At 39.9% G+C, this 20,306-nt stretch overlaps 1 protein-coding gene and 1 long non-coding RNA gene across 4 annotated transcripts in view; both read left to right on the forward strand.

The window, feature by feature from the left end:
• NRXN3 (neurexin 3) overlaps positions 1–20,306 on the forward strand; it is a 972,437-nt gene that overhangs the window by 472,506 nt on the left and 479,625 nt on the right. The window lies entirely within an intron of this gene.
• On the forward strand, positions 1,975–2,810 carry LOC147652660 (uncharacterized). The gene is made up of 2 exons (XR_015288172.1): positions 1,975–2,049; positions 2,508–2,810. It is a non-coding gene; the product is annotated as an uncharacterized LOC147652660 (long non-coding RNA).

Genomic DNA, 20,306 nt, shown 5'->3' on the forward strand with positions numbered 1-20,306 from the left:
ATACCTCAAATGATGAAAGGGAGAATATTTCTGTCATCTGGGCAAGGACACCAAGAGACCTTAAAAGCTGAAAAAGTCCAGCAAGGAAGGTAACCTGGAGACATGAACAAATATATATATATAAAAATGAACTATATATATATATATATATATATATATATATTAAAATTAACAAAGATGGTGAAGAGGCAATACCTCTGTCTCACAACTGAAGTATTTTTCATTTTTCTGGGAGCATTTCTGGATGAGGAAGAAAGGTTTTCACTGTTTATGTGAAGGAAATTTAATGGTCATGGACAGTGGTAATGAGTGAAGACAATTCTTCAACAGAAAAAAATTCTCAGAGTTAAAAAACAACCAACCAACCAAAACAGAAAAACCCAAACCAAAAAAATTGTATCTGTTTTTTGTAGTAATTACACAGCATTATTGTGTAGTCAATCAGAATGCAAAAGTTTTAGGAATGTCTCCTCTCCTCCTACCAACAATCCCTTTGCCGCAGTTCACAAAAGAAATTATTCTTTCTTTGTAATGGGATGACTTGGTGTCATGAAGGTTAGTTCTGGATATCTCTAGAAGCAGGTGTAGCCACACAGGGTTAGGCCTTGTTGATGCAGCAACCCTTTGACTCTATGTTCATGTGTATTCTAACTTCGCTGGAGATAAATGATTTTGTTGGTGAACATTGAACAGCAATGGATGGTCTGAGTGTAGAGAGAAGATAGCACTCCTCCATTGCCTAGGCTGTCCTGAGGCTTTGGATAACAGTAAATAGCTGAAAGTTTGTTTCATTCTATGCAGGTTGGGACTGCTCTTCTCTGGTTTCCTTCAGCTGCTTACACACATTTCATTGAGACAAGGTTTTGGATTCTTTGAAGGTCAACATCATGTACAGCGTGATGCACTTCCTTCTCAGGGAAAGAAGATGCAGACCTCTCTTCTAAAGCACAAATCTCAAGGGTTAGCTGGGGTTGTTTCCCTTCCCTACTTCTTATGTGGGGACCTCTGTCCCTGAGCAACCTTGGAGAGTCACTGTTGGTCTTCATTTTGTAGTCTTCCTCTTTCCATCAGGAGAACACCTTACTGCTGATCAAGTGCCAGGAATTTGCTGTACTATTTGGTTAATGTGATGGATGCCTTTTTCTCTGCCTCCTCAGTGTTTGGAGCTAAAACATGGGATTGTAAGCTAGGAGGTAATTAACCTTTCCTAATGGGACTGTGCTGCAAGCAGGATCTCACCCACCGCATCTTCATTAGCCTCGACCAAAGCCTGCATTACCTTAGATTAGGTAATTGGTCATTTATAACACAGGAGAAGGAGGGGAGGAAGAGCTTATGAAAAAGTGTCAACTAGATTAAGGGCATTAAAATTTAATTCCTGTTATCCAAGAATTCTGGAAGGCAGCATTTAATCAGGCATGCAGTTTAAAACCTCCCATCATCAGAGGATTCAGTCACAGTGAGCATGGTCTTAGTCTGTGGAAGGAGGTGTACAGTGGTAATGGTTATGGCCTCTGAATGTAACAGTCAGCTTAGGGTTATTTGTATAAATTTTGGAGTTCTTATAATTTGCCCAAGGGCACAGAGCTTGCAACTGAAAACCACATACTCTGTCTTACATCAATTAGCTGAAGATTTTCTGAAGAAACAGTGAAGTTTGTGTTCTACAAAAATACCTCATGTGTTTCCTCACTCTTTCAGGAACAGGCTTGTCCAGATAATTTATCCATGGCCTGTTTCTGACTGAGTATCCTAAAGAATATCTCCTCAGGGTCTAGGGATTTCCAAACACTTTTGCCTGAAATGTTTAGAATATCTTCAACTGCCCTGATAATATGGACTATAGAAATGGCTGTCAAGAGGGAGTTGATGGATGACATACAATCTTTGTGGCAAATTCCCATTTTTTTTGAGAGTTTTTTGGGTTTTTTGATGCTAAAATAATGATACCTGTTGTATGTGGCATGTCCCTAGATGCTAAAAATGATGCAGCCATAACTAAGGAATGAAGCCAACAGGTCAAACCCTATAATTCTGAAGTACTTCTCAGTAAGTTACTTCCCCCTGTGCTTTAATGCTTTTGGCACATGCACATGTTGAAAAGATCAAATATTTAGCATTGTGTATGGGTCTGCAAAAGACTTGACTGCATCCTACTCAGAAAACAAAGACACAGTGCATAAGGATAATGTTGAGCTCTATCCTTGTATTTTATGGAAAAACCTTAATAAAAATAAAGGAGGGAGAAAAAAATTGGTCTTTTGATAAAGATATTGTATGGTTAGACAACAAAACTGCTTCTTTCAATGACTGATGGTCATCAGGAGGATTGTCTGGCATGGAGCAATGTGTGGAGAAGTTTTTCTGTAGCCAGGAGCCCCTAGAATTTTTCAAGAGTTTTGTTTCATGAGCTTTAAAGGAGATGACATGTTCTGTCTGTGCTTGCTTCCTGTCTGTAGGTTTCATAATAAGATAATGTAAAAATTCAGCTCAGGCTTTCTTCACAGGTTTGGCTGCTCCTGAAGTCCCTCCCTTAGAAGCTGTCTTGTTTTACCCTTCAGCAGAGTCCAGCCAGGATGGTTCTTCATGTAGTTGTTCTGGGGAGTCAAGGTGTTTCAGAGCTGTTCTTCTGATATACTGGTACTGCTACAAATGGATTTTTCTGTGAAATGTACAGAAGCAGTAGGCTGCAAGGAACCTCAGGAGTCCTTGCCTCCAGTACTGTGCTTTGGTAGGGAACCTTATTTCATAATACCTTTCAGAAATGCATGAAGCTTTATCCCTCATTTAGAGCAGCTTTTTGCCCCATTCCCTGTAAAGGCTTTTTAAAAGCTTCATTGCTCTGCTGATTAGAAACCTTTGTCTAATTTCCAGTCTAAATTTATTCTTTGGCAGTTTATAACCATCTGTTCTTGTACCAGTATTGTCCTTAGTTAAATAGTAATTTCCACTCCTCAGCTATTTCTACCCCTGGGTGTTTGTGCACAGTAAATGTATCTCCTCTCAACATTTATTTAGCTGGTCTGAACAAGCCAAGTTTTTTCAATATTCTTTTCTCCCAGACAGGCTTGTCTGTCCCTTGATAGCCTTCCTCTGCATCTGTTTTAGTTATTTTTCCTTGACCAATATTGTAAATACATTGGCATTTATTTGTGTTCAGAAGCCACAGTCCTGGATTTTTGAAAGTTTTTGTCTTTTTTAAACTGGGTATTATGTGGAAGTATGACTCATATCTGAATTATGCTACTGGTTTTCCTTGCAAGTTTTATCTTCTTTGATGCTTGGTAAATAGGAATAAATAATGGTGGCAATGTGTGTGCAGTGCTGGCCCAATAGTAAATGGAGACTTGTTTGTGAGAATTGAGGTATGTCCTTTTCTTCCAGCACTGACTCGAGCAGCTGCAGGCCACTCCTGCTATCCTTTTCAGAGGTGCTTTGTGGTGCCTGGTTGGTCTGGCTGAGTTGTTTCTTGTGGAAGAACTTTTTTGGTGAAGCTTGACACATTACACTGTGGACTCGCTCTTACCTTACACAGACACCTGCCACATAGCAATATTTGAACTAGTCATTGAAGAGCAACAGACTCCTGCAGGGCCTGAATCATCTCATTCTAAAATAATATCTGTTAAGCTTGTTACTGCCTGTTGCTTATGAACATTTTTGTAAATAGGATGATGCATTCAGTTAGTTGATTAAACCCACATTTGTAGCCTGTACTAGCAAAATGGAACTAATAGGAATTACACATTATATGTAAAAGAAAAAAAAAAGTTATGTCTTTCAGATGTGTGGTAAGGAAAAGCATAAAGGACTCCCAGGCCATTCAGGGTTTTGAAACTGCAGAACGATAGGTGGGGGAAAGCAGAGAATAAATGATATTCTGGTTGAATGATTGCCTGTGGGAAGATCTTGTTTCTATCAGCTACTAAGAGATTATTCTGTCTCTCTCTTTTGGAAGCTGAGGGCATGTCTTAAGGAAAAAGGGCAAAAAAAAGTAAAAGGAAGAATAAAAACCTACAACAGCTCAAGAATAAAAACCTACAATAGCTCAAGGGGTTGGAGGACTCCAGGGTGGATGTAGTCCCAGAGTGTGTGCTCTTTTGCCATCGTGGTGAAATCCAGGCTTTAATTTTATTTTCTGTAGAACAAGTAGCTACTTTTAGAACCTATTTTCCTGTGCTTCTCTGAAATGGATCAAGTGATTTTCACTTCTCTTGGCAAGTTTGGTGGCAAGCCAAGACAGAACAAATTCAGCAGGTTAGGGGCTCTTGTCTTTTTTATTTTTTTTTTCTGAAAGAGCATACAAAGAAGAAATCTGACATATGGAGGGTACCTCAGAAGTTTGCTCTTACACTGAATTTATTGCATGGTCCATAACATGAGCCAGCTCTTCCCAGCAGCACAGCAAGATTTTATTGGGTTTTTTTTAAGTTACTGTTTGGAGATAAGCTGACATGCCCTTGTTTGGGCCCTATAGCATTTCACAGAAACAGAGTAAGGTCACTTATGAGCCACTTCATTTAAAAGAAGGGAAGTCTCTTAAAGGACCCTCATGTGTTGAACAGATAATGTGGGTGCTAATGAAAAGGAAGGTTGATTAGGAACTATCTATTAGCTATCTACTGCTTACTGGTATAAATGAGTGGTATTTTGGGGGTGACACGTAAAAGTAAGCAACATACGGCATGACTGTAAGTGGTTCCCAAGTCTTTAAAGTTCTGAACAAACAAAGAAAGCAAGAAACTTTGGACTGTTGAAGGAGAAGGGGGACTAAATGAGCAGGCATGCTGCTTGATTTCTTTGATTATTTCTCTCTAATCTGTCCAACTGGGGCTCACATCAAGTGATAAGATGATCATTTCTGGAGTGTAGAAATGTTCCTGCCTAGAAGAAAAAAATCTGCTGAATGACCTAGTCCATAGAACAGGAAAAAGAATGTGAATACTATAGAATATGAGATCTCTGAAGGCCTTTATAGTGTTGTCTAATGCCAAAAATGGCAGCATGACCTCAATCTAAAGAACAGGATGCCATTTCATATATATAATGCTTTTGAGATATTGGGAAGATGTTTTCAGAATTAGAATGTATAGATGTATAACCCTTTATAAAGTAATTCTAACACTTTTATACTTCATGATCGGTTTTTATAGACTGTGATAAATAAGTACAAGTGTACAAATACACAAAGAAAAGGGAAAGACCTAACAATAAGTCTTAGCGAATGTCAATAATCATGTTTTATTAATATATAAGCTTTCCCACAGCATTTCTGAAATCCCAAAGCAACAAAATGATCTTTTTTTGCTTGCAATGTACCACCTTTATCAAGTTCCTTTTTCTTTACTGCTTGGCTGTTAATAACTATGCGGCTTTCCCCTTACTGTTACATGAGATCCAGGATTCAAAATGGATGAGTCTTGTTTTTCAGCCCAATTTGAATTAAAAGCAGTGGCAGACAAATTACACTGGTGACCAAAAAAAGTCAGAGTGATTTATTTTTAATGCTATTGTCATAGCATCTCTTGGTACAAAGAATGACTCTTTTCAACCACAGTTATAGCATTTGCTTTTCCCCTTTAGCAGTTTTTTTGTGTTATTTTGTTGTTCTTGGAGGATTTCAATCTTACTGTTGGAGCCATGTGACATTTTTGGCCTTTCTGTGCAAGGGGAGCTAGTAATCAGCAGCTGAGTTCTGCTCTGGCACACCAGGCTCTTGTTCTCTGTGCTGTCTTTCTCACTGTGCACTTTTCCACGCTAAAGGAATGACATTCCCAAGTCACCTTGCCTTACTAAACTTTGGGGTCACTGCATGCACTCTAAGGCCTGACTCTTCCTCCCTCTGGAACTCTCATTATTATTTACAACTGCAAGGCCATGTACACATGGACACTAACATTTAGCAAAATAGGAGCAGATGTATCCATATTCAGAGGCATAAAGTACAAGGAGTAAAGTGTTGTAAAGACTCCATGAATCTTCCAGCAACACGTGATCCCTGGCACTTGTGCTCCTGTAGCACCTTTCATTGCAAAGTCCTTTTTGTGTTTGCTACATACCAAGATAATGCTCCACACCTTTGGGATAGACTTTGATGGATTTTCAACAGCATGTAACACTGTCACTCACACCATTTAAAGAAACAGATGAAGGAAAATTTCACAGCCTACGAAAAACAGAAGAGTTCAAGGAGGCAAAATGTATTTGGTCATGCTATAATTGCATATGACTTCTTTTTTTTTTTTTTTTTTCCAGAATTCTGAAGGGCTAGGGAGACATGCTGTTGTATAAAGACATGTTTTAAAGCTTTTTCCACCCAGAAGTCTAGTGAACTGATGTGAACAGTGTATGACAGAAATGTATATAAACATAAGAAAATTCAGAAGACTGGTACAGTACTGGAGTGATGCATCTCCAGTGCTTGCTCACCAGTGAACAATTCAGTATGTAACCAGCACCACCTTGTCCACTTGGATTCATGTAAAGCATCCTGGTGGGAACGGAGTTTTCTTGGAATATATACTTGCTGTCTAACTGAGTAGTAGAATTAGTTTCTTGACTCTGTTTTTCAACAGCTCCTTTCAGAGGCTGTCTGATTTTTGGTAAAGTTTGGGATAAGAATCTTAAGAACCAAGAGACATTATTAAAACTGATAAAACAACATAATTAAAGCAAATAAATATATTAGCTTCAGCTAACAGAGATTTAACTGTTTCTCATAAGCTAAAAAAGTTTCTCTCTATATGCATAAGGCAAAAACTACCTTGTGTTGCAAGAAATTATTCTCCTAGCTTTTCTGACCAGCTTCAATCACTATGTATATAAAAGTTGTCTTTTTAGGATTCTGAAGTCTCATGTATTTTTGGTTTTAAATCCAGAAATGTATCCTTTGACAAGGGACCTCTGCTCTTCTTTTCCAAATACTTTTTTCAAGTTCCTCATGAAAATTAAGACTTTTATCCCTAACAGATACAGGGTGCAGTCACAACAGCAATACTCATCATCCAGGTATTTAACTACCACTTCAGAGATCATGTACTGATTTGGATACACTTGATTTGAATTTTTCTTCTTATTAAATCTACTGCTAAAACCGTTTGTAGTTCCTTTTAGTAGTTTGGGGGTTGTTTTTTGTTGTTTGGTTAGGGTTTTTTTAAATTCCTTTTGTTTAGGAAAGTATAAATATTGGCCATTTCTAGAGTTCTTCCGCTCAAGACTCAAACTTCTCTCTGTAATCTGTACTGAAATTTTGACTTATGCCAGTGCCAGTGGACTACAGAGGCAAGTAGTAAAAGAATGTCTGCTGTAGAGATGTTGAAATCTCCTGTACAACTCTAACTCTCTTCAGCTTCTGAGCTGCTGTAGAATCATACTTTGAGATGGCTTATTCATACAGAACAGATATGGTTGCACTGATGGCCTGTCTTGATTGTCCTGCTTCACCTTACAGTAGCATGAGCCCTCTGAGGCTGCTGGTAGAGTAGAGTAGGTAGAGTTTCATGTGGTCTTGAGAGGTCGACTGACTTGTAGCAGGCCAGTGAAATAGTTCTGTAAAGTGGCAGTCAACCCAGGATGAGCAGATGGGCACTGATAGGGCAGCAGAACTGTGCTGTGATGCTGGGGTTGAAAGATTAAGGGATGTATAGGGAAGCAAAATGTAAAGCATGATTTTGGGGGGAAGAGGAAAAGATTTCTGCATCTAAGTGACAACACTAAAGTGCAAAGCACTTGGTTATGCTTTATAAAGTTAAAACAAGGGGTGGATAAGGACATATAAACTGGCAGCAGATTGTAGTTTATGGTAATGACAGTCCCAGAGGAATGTCTTTCTCTTGGTGACATTGAACTAAATTGCATTACTCAAGATGTGTACTAAGGATGGGTAATGAGATGTATGCATGGGAGAGAAGAGACTGCTGCTTTTATGATGGTATGAAATGACTGGGATGAGAGTGTGAGTGTGCCTGCACATGCACTTCTGAGAGCGGGTGCAGAGGAGGAGGGCAGATGCCAGGGCAGGGTGGGCTGAACGATTTCTGCTTGAAAGCCCTGCAGTTGAACTTGTTAGAAGAAAGGGTCTTAGGTCATTAACACTGACCTAAACTTTTTTCCAAACTTTCCAAACAAATGCCTGAAGCTTTGTCTTTAGCTGAACAGAGATGCTTATTTTATTTTTTTTTTTTTTTTATGCTGATGCTTTGTGCTTTGAACTAAAGTTTTATGTGGAAAACCTCTGGAAAGGTTGCTTTTGTGGCTGATGACTGGGAAATAATTGGTAAAGTTTATGGCCTGGGTGTCCAGGCTGGAACAGATCAGCTGTGTCTCAAACCTAAACCACTCCCCTATTGTAACTGCTCCAAAGTCTTGTGTGCCTGAAAGAAAGGAAATTATAGTGTGTGGAAAGCACTTGTATCTCTGCTTTCCTCAGTATGTCAGGGTAAGAACACTTGTACCAGATCTTTCAGAATAGATCTATTGCTTATCTAATCCTCTCACCTTATTGCTGTGACTTTTAATATACTGTTGCACAAGATGCCTTCATTTTGGTTTTGTTGGGAAAGTGTTTGAATATTTTCTTTATACTAGCTTCTAAAGATTTTTTGGATAATTTGTGACTGAGAAATCACAAAGTGTGATATCAAATCAGAATATCAAATTTGTGTTTAAATCCAGTCAAACTAGTTATTAGCTGAACAGCATATATTCTCTGCTAGGGAAAGGGCCGGGGCTATGACTTCACTGGTGTAAACCATCCCTTTGTTCTGCATTTTTCTGTGTAGACAGAAGCTGTAGCTGTGGAGCCATTTGCATGCAGGGACTGCCTGCCATGACAAAGCTCCTTAGACCTAGCCCCTTGAGTGGAGAGTGATGCTGTAGAGCTGCTATCCATACCACTGAAGAGGGAAGCAGTGAAGCCCAGGAGTTTGCAGTTGTGATATCTGCTAATAAATAAACGAGTGCAGTGGTGAGGCCTTCAGCCACAGCAAGGAGGAAGAGAGTTAGTATGTACCTACAGTGTTGGATGTTGGCATATCAAGTGCTTTATGCAAAGATGTCTCTCCTGATCTGGACCATCTGGCTACCTGTGTACCCTGTCAGTCAAGGATTCTTGCATTAGCGAGTAAATGGCTACTCAGCTCTTCAATTACCATCATTTTGGCTATGAGAGAGGGAAATGGATACCTGTGACATTCTCAAGGGTGTTCAAAAAGACAGCAAGAAACCCTACAATGCCAGTATGAAAAAGGAGGGTATCTTTTGACTCGATCTTCTCGAGTGTGGCCCGGCTAGCTCAGTGATGAGGTTTCTCTTCACTCGAGTTTCGAGCCAGCATGTGTTTGTGGGGTTCACTGATTTTCTTCAAGAATCCAAGTCTATAGAGCGAGTAAAGAAATCAGGGGGGGACTCTCTCTCTGGTTTGCATTCCACAGTTTATTTCTGTGAAGGGGAATCCAAAGGATGAGAGACCAAGGATTTGGGGTCTGGGGGGGTCTCTTTTAACACGGTTTCTCGGAGGGAGGGAACATCAGAGAAAGAACCAATTATTTTTCTCAGTTACAAACTTTCTACAAATCAAGGTTACACACACCAAGATAAGAAATAACAGACACCAACTTCTTCAAATGCCCACAAAGGTGTAGGAGTATTCTCTACAGAGGGGCAGAGGGGGAGACAGGGGGCTTGGTTTCCTGGCAGCACAGGGGGGAAGGAAAGGGAAGGCAAGGTAAGCATGGCCTCCCAGCTTCCATAGCTCAGAGGCATTCTGGGACAGGAAAAACAGAGTTACAAACTTCCGTGTTGGAAAGAAGGGTCTCCTGGGCTAAAGAAACTTCAAGCAGCTGGAAATGCCAGCAGGGTCCTCTCTTTACTCTATCCGGCCTCTCGCCGTGGAGCTGAGGAGAGAAACTTCAGTAACCGTGGTAACTTGACATCAGGTAAACAATTAGGAGAAAGAGAAGCTGGGGGGGCGGAAATCACAGCTAAAAGATGGGAAAAGATACATTTCAAGCTATCAACTACAACAATCTTTCACTGCTCCTCTGAGTTTTTAGAATAACTCAGTCCTTTTACTCTTTATCCTGAAGTGCAGGTGACTGTCCACTCTTTTGGGTCTGGGTGTTGGGTATTTTGGGTTGGCCTGTTTTAAGATTTTGGTTTGATAGTACTAGTGCTACTACCATAAGGGTAGTGCCTTAGAACAAAGTTTGATCAGTGGAATAACTGTGCTGTTAGATTTTTATATTTTTTTTATGAGACAGATTCTTAGTTTTGATTTCTAAACATTTGAATACATGGAAGAGACTTGCTGATACTTCGGCACATCACTACCTGTCAGGGCAGCAGCCATTCCTTCCTGTTGCAATGCCTTCTTTTCCCAAAAGCAATGAGGAGCTTTTCCTTGAAGAACATGTCATCTTAGAGCTGACTTGTTCCTGAAAGCAGAGAGAGTCTTTGTCAATGCTGACTGGAGTAAATTCACTTAGGCTGATGGCTGATGAAGGGATGGAGGATTTATAACTTATTTGAGTTCCCATACATCACCCTCTGTGTCGTTTGCTTATGATGGCCCTGCCAGAAGATAAAGAAGTGCAGGAGGCTCAATGCAGGCCATAGTGACAGGCCAGGGACAAATGTCTCTGTTGGGTAAATTGATTTGAATGGTTCTGGTGAAGTATCAGGCTGGGCTGAAAATATGATTGCATTTAGTGATCTAGCTAGCTTTGTATCCTGGTGGAATTCCAAATGCAGGGAAAGTTAATTAAAGTAATGTGTATGTATTTTGTCTAGAATAGCAGACATGGATTTTTTCAGACATCTCTCTATGCTAATCTTTTACCCATATCGTATCAATCTAAATACAGTCTTGTACTATTTCTAATCTAGTGGAATTGCCATGAGGCTGATAAATATCAGTTGTAATTTATAGGGTGTTTATTCAGGTAATGGTGTACAGAATACTTTTTACAGCCCCTAGAGTCTAAACAGGCAGACACCTAGAGGCATAAAAATGCATTATGAAAAGACAGAAAACAGACAAATTGTTTTATTTTCTGGAGGTAAAATTTAATGGACATAAAACTTAATAAGGTGCTAAGAACCTGTGGTGGGTATTTTCTTTCTTGTTTTTCATTTGTACAATGGATGCAGAGCTTGAGAAAAAGTGGCTGGCATGAGGATTGTTTAATTACATTTTTCTGAAGCAGAATACCTTGTTTTCTTTTAAGTGTTGCCATTGTGTCCCCTGTGAGTGTGAGCCAGCATTTCCCCCCCAGCTGTGAGATGTCTGACAGAGAGGGACTGAGAATGGAGGCTGTGCAGAAGGGCAGCCTGCTGGCTCTGCAAGCTGTGCCTGCAGAGCGGCTGGCACCCAGCTGCTCCCAAAGGCTCTCACTCCTTTTAGATGCTCTGTGGTGCCCATCACATCTTTTGATCACTTTAGGGCTTGAAAGAAAGTAAGCTGTTCAGTGCTAGCTCATGTCACTACCTTCTATGTTAAGAGAAGATTTCTGTGCAGCCCTTTACAGCAGAGAGTTGTGGGCTACAGCTGTCCTTGCGCTCGAGGTGGGTGTCCAGTCAGTGCTCTGCAAGCATTAAAGCTGTGTACAGCTCTTCTCCAACTGCAGTCTGAGGAGCTTTCTTTTATGTGTGTATAAATTTGTAATGCTGCAGGAAAATTCCTAACTGTTCTAACTCATAATTGTGGTCAGGGGAGCTGAGGTGGGGAACAGAAAGTGACACTTTGCTAAGTTCGGTTGCCATGTACGGGCCCAGAAAGCCAAGAGGGCCCATCCCTCTTTTCACCAAGGTACAGTTGACACATTTGTTTTTCTAGTCATATTTCTTTGTTGCTGCATCCAATGTTTTAAGCAAGGACGTAGTTTTTGAAAGCATTGATAACTGACAAATAATTTTCAACTTTTTCTTTTGAGACAAACCTGTTACCTCAACCTTTTCTTTTACATAGCTTTCCTATCTACTTCTTCCTGTAAATGAGTAGCAGGGTGGGGATCACTTTTCTGTCTCAGTTGATTCCTCAGCAGCCTTAAATTGCGGGCATCTCCTGCAGTGTGAGCGTCGAGTTGGCTTGTAGAACACTGCCAGGAAAGCCTAGAGCATGCAGATTTGAGAACAATCCAGCATCAACTTGCTAGGGCTCAGACTGAAAATCATTTGGTCACCCTTCTAATCTGTCATTTCCCATCAGTACAATTGTAGAGGAGATTATCCCTAGTGGAACTGAAAATGCAGAGGGCGTTGACCAGTGAGCCATGGATAATCAGGGGAAATAGTGGAGGGCTCAGTCTCCTGCAGCCAGCAGTGGTGACAGGTGGCATGGCTCTGTGGCACAGTGCTGTGGCATGGAGACAAAATGCCAATCATGTTTTATTGCTTCAAATTCTTTCAGAGCAGAAACATAACAAAATTAAGACACAGCACTTGCTGTATGTGAACAGTAAATATACAAGAACTGCAGCACAAATTGCCAAAATTGCTTGTCCAGCATATCCTATACTAGATATAGTATATATAAATACAGCATATTCTGAGCTAAGGCTTGGCTCTAAGACTCCATTCTGCAGTCCAGTTCTATCACTGTCCCAAGTACAGGACTCGGATCAGATACATTCTCTTCTCTTTTAAAGATGCTGCATATTCATTTCAGACCTTTGAACTGTAACTTGCAGACTTCTGCTTGATGAAATCTTCCCATTTCTTTCCCGGTATGAAGGATGCACAGGCAGGGCAGTAAATGACCAGATGATCCTGAAACTAGTTGTTTTCATTATTTATTCAGAATTAGTTAGTGGGAAGATTCATTGTCTAACTATAAACTGCTTAATTAAATACAAATAGAGTTTTTTAATAAGCCTCTGGATTGGATGGACAGTGTAATGTAATATCACGGTTTTGTTGTGCGTGAAGACTGTAATTAAAGTATTGTTTTCAACCCTAGAAGTGGCTGCACTTTATCAATTGCAACTAACAGCACAAATCTACCTCACAGGGACACTTGATTGCTGATGTTTCCAACTACATTTTAATATCCTTTGAAAAATGTAGAAATAATGCAAAGCATGTATTCAGAATAATAAGGATATTATGGCAGCAAGTGTTCGCTTCAAGAAAAAACTATTCATGTTGGTTGAGAAAGTAGTATGTCTGCTGCACATCTTGGAATAAATAATGTAGGGCCTTTTTATTAACTCTGTAAGTAATGGCTCATGTCAGAGTCTCGATTTCCTCATTGCTTTTTTGGAAAAATCTTTATTAGTTTCTTAGGAATGTGTGGTCAGAGACAACAGACGTTGGTGTCCGATAACTAATAAACTTATGAAGTGGATCTGATCTGCGCTGTTTCTTCTCCTGCAAAAGTGTGTTGAGTTTCAACTTGTCAGCCAAGTTTCTTATTTCTTCATCACAGTACTGGTGGTTCTTACAATAGCTTGGGTTGGAAGGGACCTTATAGATCACCTAGTTCCAACCCCCACGTCTTCCACGTGAAAATTGGTTTTCCACATTTCACCTTCAGTAAGGTGAAACAAAATGCCTGTATTTTGGCATAGGGCAGTGGTTCCCAAGGGGTCAGTGTTGGAGCTGATATTGCTTAATGCATTCAGTAATAAGTGAGGTGATGGGATAGAATAATCCCTCTCTTTAAGTTTGCAGGTAACACATACATAGTGGAATCAATTGGTATGCCAGTGTCAGGGCTGCAGTTCAAAGACACTGTCATGACCTGAAGAAATGGATTGTTAAAAGTATTAGCCACCCTAAGCACTGTGTGGTTAGGGATGAATTTGGAATCTTGTTTCTAACTGAGAATGGGGAAGCAATAGAGAGGCTAAAACATCTGTTGCATTCATTGCAGGTCCAGAGGAATTTTGTAAGAGAACAGGTCTGATTGACTTCTCCACTGGTTGTCCTTGGTTCTGTTGCCTGCCTAGCATCACAAAAAATGTGAGGCTACCATATTTATAGCATAAGCAACTCAGAATCCTGGCTACAGCACTCCTCTTTTTGCTCCTATACGGGTATCTTTATGGGCTTCAAGGAATAAAATCTGAAATAGTCAAACTGAGCTATGTGGATTTTGTTTCCCCACCAAAGGCAGCACAGAAGATGGAATATATTTGATGATCTCTGTGGGTAACATGGACGTTGTCTGGTTTGCCAAAAGCCGGTTTTTAATTTTTCAGGCAGTAGAAGGCAGCTGCTTCCTTCAGCCTACATTTAAGACTAAGGGCTAATGACAGTGAGGTAGAATAAAAGTGGGGTTTTATTTGGTGGTCCTACAATGTGTCCTCTGAATAGGGATGCCTCAAATTTGAAGGCAAGTTGCACCCGCTTGAACTTTATAGAGCTTTAAAGCTCTCCATATGCAGAGAAAGCATTTCACTGGTAGATTTACATGGCAGCATCTTCTCCACACCTTTATTTTCTGTTTATAACAGTGAAGAATTTTCATTAGATACACCAGCATTATGTTGTCTCTGTTCTTGTCACTTTATTTAGATACTAGTTTCATGATGTCCTAGCACACAGAGACTAGCATATGACTAATGTGTACGTAGATTAACCTGGAAACTTGGAAGTTTGATTTTACCTGAATTTTATCTCCCTCTCCCCCTGCTTTGTTTTCATGTCTTGCTTGGATGTGTTTCAGAGTTGAAATGCCATCTTCTGAATGCTTCCAGGAGCCTGGAGGCATTTGGAAGTCTGTGGGTTTGCTTTTGAGATGATGTATTCTGGGGAGTAATGAGAGATGGAATCATAGCTCCAGTGGCCGGTGCCTTTACTTTGTTGTTTTCAGTTCTTTGTTACAGAGATGGCCAACAGTACTGTGTTAAAGTTAACAGTTTTGAGTGAAATACATGTGTTATGTGGTCTCTATTTGGTTGGGTTAGAGAGTACTTGTCCCTTTAAAAACTGTTAGGGATTGTCACAAATTATAACTATATATTCCTCATCTGTTACAGAATATGAATGAACCATGGACTTAAAATGCAGCCACTGTGGCTTGCCACATATCACTGAGCAGTCGTTTTGTTCGTAAAAGCAGTGATTGAAGTCTTGTCACCTGCCACGTTTTAAAAAAAGAAACAAAACAAAAAAACAGAACCAAAAAGGACACATATTGTAATTTTGATTTGATGTGAAAAAAAAAAAAATTAGTTCCAGCATTTAGGTCAAAACAAGGCAGCATGATCCATTCAGAGCCTGAGACTCATTTTGGGAACATACTGCTTATTATTAGCGCTCCCATTTACTCTTTACATAACCTAGGAATACCAATTTACTTCCTATTTTTTTCTTCCTTTCTGTTATCCATCACATAAGATTGCATCTCTTTTCTCATCACTTTGTTGGGAATCACTGAAGGAAAAAGGACAATAGAAGTTCTGCATGTTCTTGTTGGAAGGATTCTTTCCTCTTTATAGTTTGAATTTCAGTGTCCTGTCTATGTCCCTGGAACACTATACCTTTCCAGCTCCCCTGAATATTGTATCAGTAATCTGATCTTTAATTTGAATAGCTGTGATATGGGGATAATGCTTTTATAAACTCCTTGTCAAGTGCTTTGTATAGGGAAGGAATATAATGGCCCCTAGCAGCTCGTAGGGTTATGTGGTGCTAAATAAGCATTACACATCTTAAAAATGGGGTTTACTAGTCATGAGTTGGAAATCCAATCTAAGGAAAGGCTACATGATGGAGCATAAACAGCTTTTCTGAGCAGATTGTTTTATGGAACTTCTGGCTGAGAAATGCTCTAAACAGCAAGAATTTACTGTAGCCTCCTCATGTCCTTTGGATCTGAAGACTTCGCTATTTCTCTTATGGATTATTGTTTATTTGTTCAGGAGACTGAGCTGCACACTTGGAAACATTTCTGCAGAAAGCATTAACTTGTCAGGCTGTTGGGCCACACTTCCTACTCCCAGCTGCCTTCATCAGAAACTTGTGTCCTTACCCTAAGCAGCTGCTTTGGAGACAGCTGGCACAATCCAACCACCCTTCAGTTTGTGCTTGCTAGCAGCTGTCTGGCACATTGATATTTCTTGAGATCATCCCTCTTTTTAATGAGGCAGCTCTCTGTGTCTTTACTGTTGCTCCTGGGTGTGCTTTAGGTCCCAGCAAAATCTGTGAGCTCTTTGGTCATCACACTGAATTTTTTGGTGGCTACAGGATGGGTTAATATGTTGCTCCTGTGTTACAACAGATGTGGTGCTGCAGAGTGGGAGAGGGAGAATGCTGCTGGACACCAGTGCTGTCTATGCTGATAATAGCTCTCATGATAATAGCTCCAGTACTTTTACTGGAGGAGGGCCTGAAGCAGTGTATGAGCTGCACTCAGGCAATGTATCCACCTCTGCATTGACCTAAGTATGTGATGGCTGCACAACAAAGCTGCATGAAAATGTTGGATAATCACTGGAAGCTACGAGGTGAATGACAGGCTTATTGTCTCATGAAGGAGTGGATAGCCATTGGATTCTCTTTAGATGTCTCTCTTTGAAGAGGACATCTGAGCCAAAGAGAAAGGCCAAGAACAGACTCATAAAGTCTGGATTATGGTGATTTGGCATTTTCAATTATTTTCTTCCCAGGAGCTTCACTAATGTTTGTTCAGCAACTCCTAGCTCCTGGGAGGAGCCCAAAGCTACTGTTGGGCAAAAACTCATGTAATCAGAGCACTTAACAAGGATGCAACAGCTGGGTAAATGCTCAGTTGTGAGGCTGGTAAGTTTTAGAAATTGATCTGCTGGAGCTTTTTGTACACATATCTTTAGGTTTGTGAGTGTGAGGAAGCTTGTTCAGTTAAACATTCATGGTACTGTCCATGAAGTTTATTTAATGGGAGCTCTCTTTCAGTGATGAAATGCACTAATAGAATTATTTCTAGGTGAACATGTGAACTGAAGCCGATGAACACCAAAACCTTCTGAGCAACTAAATTTATATCTGTGCATTAATGAAGCTTATCAGGAACTGTCTCTCCTAAGTGGAAGCTCACATAGGAATAATCATCTATATCTTGCAACTAACCATGCATGCCACTCTGATTAAAAAGTCTCTGTTCAGAGGAAGGGGGATAACAGAAGTATATGAGGATACTATATGTTAGGAAACATTCAATATTTCATCACTTTAGGATTGCTGGTTTTATTGTTAGGAGACTGGAGTCATGGTGTGTATGTGTGGACTGGTGCTCCTCTTCCTGTAGAGGGATGCTGAAACAGCTGTGGCTTCAGGATGCCATCAGCTTTTTCAGGGTCTGGAGGTGAAAGATAGAAAACAGACTTCCTCCTGTTTGAGTGCACAATTTGTGTGAAACCTTCTCTGTTGCTACTTTTAATTTCGAATTTTCTTTGTAGGCAGAGCTCTCTGATTGCTCTGCATCTCAAAGAGGGTCTCTTACTGCTTCCTAATGTGGCTCTGTAACACTTTCTCTCTGAAGTCCTTCAGTTTTCCCTCAGCCCTTGACCTTATTATCTGGGCTCCTTTTGTTCCTCCTCTCACCAGGAAAAGAGGAGGATGGAACAACTACAGCTGTATCACTGGTGTAGACCATGGGGTTTGGGAAAGAGGAATTTCTGACAAACACTGATGAGGAAGAGAAATATATGCTTCCACTCACAGAAGGCAGTGCAGAATGAATACCCTGAGGCAACTGCAGTTCTTACCTGTTTCAGGTGAATGGACAATTTTGGAATCAGATTTGCTCAGGTGTTAGTGACCTCCTGCCTCTACAGACTCCACCAGGACTGTAATTACTGTACTGCTGAAAAGTCATTAAGTTTCTTTCACCTAAGCAATAAAAAACAGTGTGAGACAGAGGACAAGGTGCTTTGAAAAAAAAAAAAAAATAAAAATAAAGAAGAAACCGAATAACACAACAGTTTTGTCCTGAAGGTGTTTAATTACATCTGTTGGGGAAGAAAGTAGAAATGGGATGTTTGGTGCATGTCTCAGGAGTCAATAGGTGAGAGTGAATATCTGTCTTGGTAAATTGTCTTGGCTGTGCCAGAGACAAAATGTGTTGCCATGCCTGAGTTGCTCAGTGTCCATACTCTCAACTTTCTGTTCAACTGAATCCCTATTTTTGTGCACTGCTTTAATACTGGCAACAATGATGTCCTTAAACTTTTTCTAAGGCCCTGAAATAAGATGCTGAAGATCAGGGCTTTCTGATGCCTTTTCTTCAAGCGCAGATGAAAGTGGTGCCCTGGACTGAGGACCATTACTCAGGGCTCTCAGCATCAAAATGGAAAGTATCTTGCACCCATAAGTTCAGATTCCAGCAAGACTAATATTTTGCTCTTAATTCTCTTGCCATAAATGCAGAAATTTTGTTTTTCCTTAGAGCAACATACCTCTGATTAGTAAAACTACTAAGGCATTATAAAATGTTTGTAAGAGGAGACTTAGATACATTGTTTTGCTGCTTCAAGTTGTTTATTTCAATCTTCGTATTTAGAAGAGACTTTAAAAGTGAGGAGAACAAAATGCTGCCATAGCATTTGGTGGTGGCAGTGTGCAAGTTGTACTGCAGCAGTAGACAAAAGGTCTTTGAAGGGCACACCTCCTGAGATACTTTGAGTGGAGAGAAAGCCCTCAAGTAGTTCCAGGATGGATGACTATGTACATGCTTTTCTCTGTGTGACTATCCACAGAGAGAGAGGAGAGTTACAGAATGGCTGATTCAGATATGACTGGTTTGAGATTCCAAAAGGGCATTCAGAATTTGCTCTGGTACCAAAGCTGTTTTGCAAATGTTCATACTGCATGTGTCCCCAGGTTAAGGTTGTCTGTAGGCTTTTCATTTCAGTTCTGTATGTGGTTCACCCAGTGCCTATGTGAGCAGTAAGATGAATGGCTATTTACTTCATCTTACCAGAGCTAATCCATCATGGTGCATGTAGCAATTGGATTTCTGCACTCCAAAAAGCGTCTACTTGCAGATATTAAATAAATAAAAAAATGTAAGGACCTCTCTTTCTAAATCTTTATTTTCCTTCTTCTTGTTCTTTTCCTTCTCCTTGCCTACTGTGTAATAAATATGTTTGCTTATTTTGGTAAATATCTATAATTTGAAAATAGCTTTATTTAGCACTTAGCCCACTACAGACATAAAGTGATTGATATCAGCATTGTTCTGGAATGCCAGAAAATTAAGTCAAGATTTCTTATTTATTCCTTGATTAATTGTGCAAACAAATGTTTTCATTCCTATGGATCAGCAAAGACATTGCTTCAGGATGGAAAGATACACCTTTGCAGTGTCCTGTTAGTAACTTTCTGTTGAAATTGATTACCTTTTTTAGGTTTCAGCAAAATAGGTGAAATGGCAATTAATACTTCATCATCTGAGATTCTCTCTGTGGTCAGTAATAACATGTTTACCCATCCCTTATCCTCTCTAGTTCCTTTATAAAACTCTACTAGTATTTCCTGTTATGTTTAGTTTTTGTTTATATTGAACATAGAAGCTTTATCTAAGATATTTATATGATCATCCTTGGTTTCATTTGTTTCTTTTAATTCCTGAGATGTCCCATTGAACCCATCTGTCTACTGTGTACACTACTGTACAAGATCAAACCATTTTCTTCTCTTTCCTATGTGGTTGGTTAGTTAGGTGTGTTTGTATTCTACAATAAATGCCAAAGCCTAACACTTCAGTTTCACTGTGTATGCCAAAGAAAAACCCCTAGGGTTACCTTTTCAAAATTAAAGAACAGTTTAGGAAAAGAATACCATCATTCTGCTTCAAGTCATTATGCTATCTGCTTGTATAAATCCTGAAGAGGATTGGAGGTGGGTTAAGACATTGGGGCCCACACTCTTCTTGTTTAGAAGAGCTGTGAGTGGGGACACTATTACATTTAAAGAGTTTTAGTATGGCTACTGAAGCCTCAGATTTAACTGTACACCTTAGGGACTACTACAATTGAGCTGTTGCTCTTTAAAAAAAAAAAAAAAAAAAAAGGCATCACAAGATTAGCTTACCACAGGCCAAGAATGATGGAGGAGGAGAAAAGCTCAGAAGCTCAGCTGACAGACAGGAAGGGAGGAAAATGGAAAAAAATTGCCACCACACACTAGGCACTAAATGCTTTTCTGCTTTACAGAGAACCTGCCCAAAGATTGTTTGGGCTTTTTGCAGCTTTGCTGCCTTCCTTCCTTTCCAGTTAATTATTCATGCACTTGCTACTAGCAGGCAAGTTCTGTTTTCCTTTAGGTGTAATTAGAGCAATCAGAGGGCTTGTAATATTGTAATAAAATGCACTTTTGTTCTTTCT

This window comes from Cyanistes caeruleus, chromosome 6 (genome assembly GCF_971803275.1).
Source record: "Cyanistes caeruleus chromosome 6, bCyaCae1.hap1.1, whole genome shotgun sequence".
In the NCBI taxonomy this organism is placed as follows: Eukaryota; Metazoa; Chordata; class Aves; order Passeriformes; family Paridae; genus Cyanistes; species Cyanistes caeruleus.